The sequence below is a fragment of the Camelina sativa genome, chromosome 19 (genome assembly GCF_030686135.1).
Source record: "Camelina sativa cultivar CO46 ecotype springtype chromosome 19, ASM3068613v1".
NCBI classification, from domain to species: domain Eukaryota; kingdom Viridiplantae; phylum Streptophyta; class Magnoliopsida; order Brassicales; family Brassicaceae; genus Camelina; species Camelina sativa.
This window is the reverse complement of record NC_141898.1, coordinates 17,794,410-17,803,459: the sequence shown is the minus strand read 5'-3', so window position 1 is coordinate 17,803,459 and position 9,050 is coordinate 17,794,410. Positions and strand designations below refer to the sequence as shown.

At 38.1% G+C, this 9,050-nt stretch overlaps 1 pseudogene; it reads left to right on the top strand.

The window, feature by feature from the left end:
- The first annotated feature begins 7,282 nt into the window (after positions 1 to 7,282).
- On the top strand, positions 7,283 to 7,382 carry LOC147920731 (small nucleolar RNA R71; annotated as a pseudogene).
- The last annotated feature ends 1,668 nt before the right edge of the window (positions 7,383 to 9,050 follow it).

The following is a 9,050-nucleotide window of genomic DNA, read 5'->3' as shown; positions in this document are numbered from 1 at the left end:
CGACCAGATTAACTTAATTGTCGATATTGGTCGCTTTGGTTTAGGGAAAACCATTGAACCGAACTATTTAAGTGGTTTGTCGAGAAAAATGGTTTTGGCAAGTTGTGTTTGTCGTCATTCTCTTGTTTTTGGGATTAAAAGAGAGAAAAACCTTTTTCTTTAGATTTGGGTGATTTTTGAGAAGATTGTTGGCTGTTCTTAGGAGATTTGAGGCTAAGGAGGAGCTAGAAGGTTGCTAGGAGGGTTGGATTCGTTGCCATTGTTCTGAATCTTCCTGCAAAGAGGTGAGTGCATGACCATGGCTGATCTTAGCCTGTGATTCCTTGTTCTTGCTTGTTTTGTTGCGGTTTTTGTGTGTTTTTCTTGCTTGGATTGATTGCTACAGGTTCTCACGGACGTATATGGTTTGGGTTTTGAGTATTGGACGATTTGGAGGAGTTTGGGAAGCGAGATTCGACTCTCGGCTTCGTACGGATTGCGGTTGCAGAGGTAGTGTCGACCAGTGAAGCGGCATCGATTGACACTGTGGGGTAGTGTCGGTCGACACTAAGAGCCAGTGTCGGTCGACACCTCCCTTCCAGCGAGATGATGTTTGTTTTTCCTAGTTTGTAAATGTTTTTTTGTTGATTGTTTTGGACTTTGGTATCACAGTTGCTTGTGTGTATAGCCTAGTAGATAGGAGGAATGCCTCACTGAGTGTTTATCAAATACTCATGCATCTCAATATGTGTTTGTGGTGCAGGTAAAGGTAAAGTGTGATCGTGGAATCAAGGCAATGAAGAGGAGGATGTTCTAGGGACTCGCTTGGTTGTTGTCTAGCATTGCTAGGTTGATAGAATTGGGTCATTAGAAAATTGCTAGGTTGTTGGTTCTATGTTTCCTGTTGTTTGACTATTAGAATGGTTATATTTTGAATAATGGTTATTTATTATTGGATTATTGGTTTTTTATTAGTATTGTTATCCGCTGTTGAATGTGTTTGTGGTTAGGTGGTTAGTGGGTATGAAACCACTAGTTGTAGAATATTTATTATTATTATTTAAAAAAAAAACAGTCGGATCGTTTGAGATGTTAACTACTTTTGACTTTCATTTTGTTATTCGTCTAAAAACAATGAAATAGATTTATTACACTAAAATTTAAAAATAAAATATGGCACATACAAAAAGAATACGGCATCAAATGTTAGTCTCTCAGAACTTTTTAATTTGTTTTACTTATTATATATGATTATATTAATATAATTTAAAGGAATTTTTTTTAAACGATTGCTTTGTCATTTTCTCGTTTCTTGTCAAAAGTCAGGTTCGGAACTAAATAATTTTGTAGGCTTTATTGTCAAGACCTTAAACTTCACTTAAATGGTTTGCCAATCAGAGAAAATCGTCTGATTTATCAAAATAGTGAGTGGGATTAGTATGATGATAAGTATGCAAAAATTAAAAAAAAAAACTGAATTAGTCACAGCGTAAGTGTAGCATGAGAATTACAATTTTTAGGAATTGAGCATATAATTAAGAAAAAAAAAAAAAAAAGAGAGAGAGAAAGTAATATTTTTCTTTACCAAAAAATCACCTGCTCAATTAAAAATTAATAGAAATATAATAAAAATTACACTATTATATACCATAAATCTTTAGGTTGGTCAATTATTTATATTTAGAGAAAAATATGAGGGGAATAAATATTTACAGAAATATTGGATTCCTATTTTGGTCAAAATTCAATAAATAGAATAAAATATTCAAATTTATTTTCCCTAAAAAAGCAATCTAATTTTAAGACAACAAAAATAAAAACCTATTAAAGGCCTTTTTATTATGTAAATGGGGGTTTAATATTGTGGTAAAATATAAGAAATGTTATATTGACAGATAAATAATATTATGTAGGTTCTAAATAACAACGGTTAGAAAATACAAAAGAATAATCAAATAGTAACAAAAAAAAAATCTTTCATTTTAAATTAAGTGTTATTTGTGAACTTAAATTTTATGATATAATAAGAATTAAAATATTTTGATAAAAATCTAAAGTTTTAATGTATTCACCAATGAGAAAGTTTGTAAAGTATATATATTAATAAAGGGTAAACCCTAAAATTTGTTTGTTTTCTTAATATGTGTGTAAAAACTTTAAACGACACTTAATTTAGATTGGTGAAAATATATTATCACTATTTGTACCGCCTCTAACTTTTTATAACTTGCCTTGCGCCTTTTTAAATCTGTTTGAAACTATTAAATAATATACACATTAAATTAGGAAAATTTTGTTTAAAAAAATAGTTTGATTGTTGCCCTAGCGAAATCGACTTTAATTCAACATAGTCATTTTATCTCAAGGTCAACCAATATGGAAACTGATGCCCTAAGCAAAATCGACTTTAGTTTATTTCTTGTAAATTTTTTAAATTATTAAATAAAAAAAAACACAATTTAATTTATTTCTTTCTAATATTATCATTGAAAACACTTATTTGTACAATAATATGAATGTGTTTCCTTATCATTGAAATAGTTGTTAATTAACATGTATATGGTTTACGTGGAACTGACCAAAACAGTGGTGCAAAAAGATGTTACATTGTAGTTAACATGTATATTCTTTAGGTCACGAGTGCTATTGTTCTATATCTTGATAGATGTGAGAGATTGTGAGTATGTGACATGTTACGTAAGGGGCAAGCACTGCCAGAGTTACAAGTCATCTCTCGTACTCCAAAAGAATTATGTAGTCAATTGCTCAGGATCAAATAACTAGCTTTGACAAATTGATCCGACTATCCACCAGTCCTAGTTATTATCATATAAAAACTTCCATCAAGTATTTACTGTAAATATCCCTTTGATGGATCTAGAAAAGGGAGAAAGATACTTTTCTTATGTTACATACATTTGTGTCTCTCCCACACGGCCATACATGACCTATGACCTATGATGTCTAACTAGATTATTGTTCCATTCATCATCCATCTGACCATTATTTTTGGCATGGCTCATGTCTATCCGACCATACATTCTTTTCGAAAATGTTTCAATGTCTTTACGCCTTAAACTCTACTTAGCTTACTCAAACATTGATTTTAATCTTCATATGTGCTTGACACTCTCTTTCTCGAGCATTAGATTCTTAATTTGACTAATCGCTTGGGCTTATATTTATTATGACTTGAGCAACAAATAATGTTCAAGAAAACAAAGCTAAGTCTCAGTTCTGTTTTTTTAAAATATTGTTGTTTTAGGACCTCACTTTCCTCCGTCAATAAGGATGACTCCCTATCAATCTTGTACAAGTTTATAGATGACAAATCTCTGTCTATGTAACATCCGTGAACCGGAATCCAGGTTTGGGATGTGCATCGGTCGATGTTGGTGATGCATCGGTCGATGCATGGTCGGTTTTGTGCGGACGAGTTTAAGTTAAACTCTGCGTTTTAGGTTTAGGAAAAACCCTTTATTCGAGTTTTGTCTCATTCGCCGTGTTTTGGTCGTTTTTTGGAAAAAGCAAGAGAGAAAGATTTTTGTGAATGTTCTTGAGTGTTCTTAAAAAGAAAGAGAGAAAGATTTTTGTGAGTGTTCTTGAGTGTTTTTGAGGATTTTGGGAGATTGGAAGCTGTTCCTATAGAGATCTGTAGCTGGGATCGTGGTAGGAGCTTCCTGGAAGTGTTTTTTTGCTTGTTTAAGGTTCAGAATCGTCTTGGCAAAAGTAAGTTCATGACCATGGCTTATCTAAGCTGGATATTTCTCTGATCTGCTTGTTTATGTGTTGTTTGACTTGTTAGAATGTTATTTGGGAAGCTTTCTTGTGACTTGGGATCGAGTTTTGTGGTTGTATGAACGAAGATCCGGCGAGAAGGTTCGGGGAAAAACGATGCTCGGCATGTGCATCGATCGATGCACTTTGTGCGTCGGTCAATGCAAGTGTGAGGACGGTACGTAAAACCTAGGGTTTTCGTCTTATGTCGAGCATACGTCGGTCGATGCAGTGTGTGTGTCGGTCGATGCAAGCTTGTGTCGGTCGATGCAACCCCATCTGGTGTCGGTCAATGCATGCTTGGTGTCGGTCGATGCAGAGTCCTGGTTTGTTATTGTTTATTGTTGATTGTTGGTTGATGGTTAGAGATGTTTCTATTGCTTGTGTGTATGCAATTTGTGTTTGTGGTGCAGGTAAAGGCAAAGTGTGATCGTGAAATCAAGGCAATGAAGAGGAGGATGTTCTAGGGACTCGATTGGATGTGTCTGGCTTGCTAGGTTGTTAGAGTTGAGTCCTAGAATGTTGTTTAGGATTGTTGGTTCTTTGGTTTATGTTGATTGGAATTATTACTGGTTATTATTTATTGATTATTGGATATTTATTGGTATTGTTATTTCCGTTGTTTGGTGTGTTTGTGGTCAGGTGGCTAGTGGGTATGAGACCACTAGCTATAGAATATTTATTTATTTATTATTATTATTACTATTATTATTTATTATAAAAAAAACGGATCGGGTCGTTTCAATTTGGTATCAGAGCCCTTACGGTTCTAGGTTTGGGTTCACTAGGCTTTGTGCTGTAAATGTTTGGGATTTGGATGCTTTGATTGATTATGTGAGTTAGTCAATTGTGTGTGGCATGGAGTCCTAGAACATCCTCTTCGAGCCTATCGTGTGATTCCACGGTGAGTTTATGTTTCTGTGTTCTAATTTTCATTGTTTGCTTAGCCTTCTGTTCATGGTAGTGCAGATGGTTAGAGAGGATGCTGTTGTTGGTCGTGGTCGTGGACGCGGACGTGGTCGTGGACACGGACGTGGTTGTGGTAAGGGCAGAGTCCCAGCGGTTAGTGAGACTGTGGATCAGAGTGTGACAGCTGAGGGTGTTGGCGACTCGCAGGGTGTCCAGGAGGATTCCATGAGTGTGGCCGGAGGGGGCGGTGTTGATGCTCTAGTAGCCGGTGATGCTAGGAATCCGGGTGTGGGAGTCCCAGCGGGTGGAGTCCCTGATGTTGATCCTACGGGCTTGTTAGCGCAGTTGTTGGAGCGGTTGCCGGCAATGGCACCGGCTCAGCCTAAGGTAGTGCCACCAGTGGTGGCGGAGGAGCGGCAGCCAGTGGCTGCGGATGTGGGAACTCATTCCCGTTATGTGTCCATGCTGAGAGAGATGCGTGGCATTGATACTGCATGGTTTTCGGGTGGTACGTATCCTAATGTTGCAGATGTGTGGAGGACGAGTGTGGAACGTAACTTCCAGACTCTGAGATGTCCTCAGGAGTTTAGGGTGGACATAGGGGTCCACAATTTGATTGGTGATGCTCAGGTGTGGTGGAGATCACTGGCTGCTGGGAAAGTGGCAAGGAATGCTTCCGAGAAAATGTCCTCTTCATCCAAGGTGGTGTATAAGCTTGAGGTGCATGAGGTCTGCCAAGGATGTGAGGAACAGGACCAGGGCGGGATTTAGGGATGGGTTTGCTTCTTTTATGTCCTGCAAAATCATCAACTGAAGAAACAAGCATTCTACGATAATCTCGTGGCTTAGTTAACTGCAAAAAAAATTTTGTATCCTTGAAGGTCTTATTGATGATAAGAGGAGGTTTGGGTTAAGAAGATACAAACCTTGGCCTTACCTGAGGACTCTGGAGTGTGGAGTTGGGAGGTTTCTGCTTGGGAACAGCTTCTGACTTGAAGCATAGAGAATGTCTTGCGAGCTCTCAGTTCTGGTCAAGTGTGGGCTCGGTCGTGGAGAGGTGTCGACCGACACTGATTGTGTGTCAATCGACACTGAGTCTGCAACTCGTGTATTTGCTTCTTTGCAGCTTATCTCAGCAATCTTCTCAACAGAAAATGTCTGTCAATCAATAGTAGGAGCTCTCCTTAGCCTATCCATCTCAAAGTTCATACTCAAATCTTCCACATTCAGTGTTATTTGTCCCTTCTTGACATCTATAATGGCACCAGCTGTAGCCAAGAAAGATCTTCCTAAGATGAGAGGATCACTAGGCTCTTTATCATACTTCAGCACCACAAAGTCAGTGGGAATCATAAAATCTCCAATCTTAATTGGAATATCCTCTAAGACACCTTCAAGAATCCTCTGGGATCTATCAGCTAAGATAAGAGATATCTTAGTTGGTTTGAATTCTGTCATCCCAAGTTTCACAGCTACAAAATGTGGCATAAAGTTGATACTAGAGCCAAGATCACAAAGTGAATGAGAAAACCTTCCTGATGAGATTGAGAAATCAAGTACAAAGCTTCCAGGATCTGGTAACTTCTTTGCAGTCCTACACTGAATTGCTGCACTCACTCTCTCAGAGACTACCACGTCTTGCTTCTTCTCTTTCCTCTTTTGAACAGGTTGGTTCAACAAAATTGTACTAACATCCTTAGTTAGCAAAGCTCCTTCCTCAGGGCTCAAACCATTGGATACCATTCTCTTCACATACCGCTTAAGTGGTGGTGAAAGCTTTACTGCATCAATCAAAGGCATCTCAATCATCACCTTGTCCATCATTGCCTTGCATCTAGCTTTCTCAAGCTCCTGCTTAGACCTTCTTGGCTTAGGAAAAGGAATCTTCGGTTGGTACACCCTTTCAGTAGCTGGAACCTGAGATTTTGCAGTTTCGGGTTCTGTCTGAGAGGGGTGTCGACCGACACCCAGGTGGTGTCGATCGACACCATCATCTGAACCCGAGAATTTAGTTGATTTTTCTCCCTGTTCTGCAGAAACAATTGCACCAGCATCTTCATCTCTCACTGATATGGCATTGCAAGCATGCTTGGGATTTGATTTAGTTCTTCCAGGAAGAAAACCCTCTTGCCTTTTAACAGACCCATCAGTCTGTGCCACTTGACTCTCCAATTGCTTAACATGTACATTCAGTGCATCAATCCTTCAAGTAAGCTCTGTGTAGACATTATCAATCTTCCCATTGAATGTCACTGTCATATTCTCCTGTCCCTAAAGAAGCTGATCAAGCATGGCCTCTATTCTACTCTCAGAAGGAGTTTGTGGAAGTGGAGACTGATAGGAAGAGTTCCCATAAGTCCTTGTGAAGTTGTTCACTTGTTGCTACTTCTGAAAATCAGGCTTAGGAGTGTAGCCCAAAGAGTTCCCACTGTAAGGCTTGTTGCTTTGCTGATTACCAAATCTCTGACCCTGATTCCCATATAAATAGTTGACATCTACTTCTTCAGCATCTTCTGGAAATCTTGTTTTGAAGTTTCCATGGCTTGCAGCATCCAAAGCTAGCTGATATTCCCAGTCAATTCCTTTGAAAAAGATACTCAACAGCTGCACCCTTGAAAAACCATGGTGTGGACAGTCCCTCTCATAGGCCTTGAATCTCACCCAAGCTGCTTTGAAGGCTTCATCAGGTTCTGCTTGAAAGAGGACAGCTTGACTCTCAACTCATCTGACATTGCATCATCATAAAAATAGTTGAGGAAGGCCACCTTGACGTCATGCCAATTTGTCAATGATCCAGCTGGTAACTGCTTCAACCACTGAGATGCCTCTCCTGCAAGTGAGTAAGGGAAGAGCTTGCATAAGATGTAATCCTCAGTGACTCCATTAGCCTTGATACTGGTCACAAGATCCTCAAAGTGCTCAATGTGGTCCAAAGGCTTCTCATGGAGCAGGTTTGAGAAAGGTCTTTGCCCAACTAGTTGAAAATAAGCAGGTTTCAACTCAAAATCATTCCTCTGGAATGGGGGAGGAACAATAGCAGACCGGTTCTCATACAAAAGATCAGCCTGGTTGTAGTCAGCAATGGTCCTGATCAAGTCTCGGTTGTGCTCCTGTCTTCGAACCGGATTGTTAACATGGATTGCAGCTCCACGTCCGTCTGCAGGAAGGGGGTGTCGATCTATACCCTGTTGGTGTCGATCGACACCATCGACAATAGCAGCTTCAACAAGCACATTTCCTTCTGCATCAAGCTTTTGGCCCTGCTCATTGCGCAAGTGGCCCTCTTGATCCCTCAAAGCACCATCCTCATCGCGCATCAGAATGACTATGTTAACCATCTTCAAGGGTTTGGCTGCTTTTCGGTTTTCACGCTCTAGCTTTCCTAACTCTTGGTTTGAAAGATTCAAAGTAGGATCAATCTTATTGCTCCTTGTGTGAGGTCTAGGAGGCATGCACCTGAAACACCAAAGAGAAGAAAAACAAAAACGTGTAAGTAGAAAATAAAAAAGAAAAATTTAGACGAAATTAAAAACTTAAATCTAATGGTAGATCAAAGAGTCCCGGCAACAGCGCCAAAATTTGATAAGCTCAAATTAAACCCTAGAGCTACTCTCTCAAATTAAGAGGTCACTGTAATACTTAGGGGTCGAATTCCACAAGGACTCTAAATTACACAATGGATTATAGAGTTTTATAATTAAGCTAAACAAGTTGATTTAAATTAAAAAAAGCAATGCAAAATATTAAATAAAAGTTTTGTAAATTCAGAAGATCAAAAAGCTAGGCCTAGGAAATTTCTCAGGAAATTACAAAATATTAAATCAATAATTAAATAGGATTCAAGCAATTAAGAACAGATCTAGAACTCTAAACACTTTTGTAAAATAAATCAGTTCTCACTGCAAATATTATCTAAGTTTTAAAACCCGAAAATCCAAATCTCTTTGCAAAATTCTAGTTAATAAATCAGCTTTAAAAACAAGTTTAGATTGCTCACAAAATTACCTAATCAAATCTCTTTGTAAAGAGTAATTTTGCTCATCAAAAGGTTTTATCAGGAAAATCAATTATATTTTCATATTAATTTATTTTCCTAAAGTATTAATTCTAGGTGATCAATCAAGAATTAATGTGAAAAACAATCTAAGATGAAGATCTAGAAATTAAAAGAGTAAAAGGGAGTTCAAGAATTCTTCTCTCAAAGCAGATCTCTCTCTCCAAAACTCTCAAAATCTCACAGGGTTATAGGAAAATAAAACTTGCTAGAAAATAACTTAAAGGTTTATAAAACCTAAAAATTCTATTTATATGTCCTAAAACACGTCAGAGACTTGTGTTGCAAATATGGAAAACTTCGGGCAACTTTGTAAAATTTCCAAATTTGT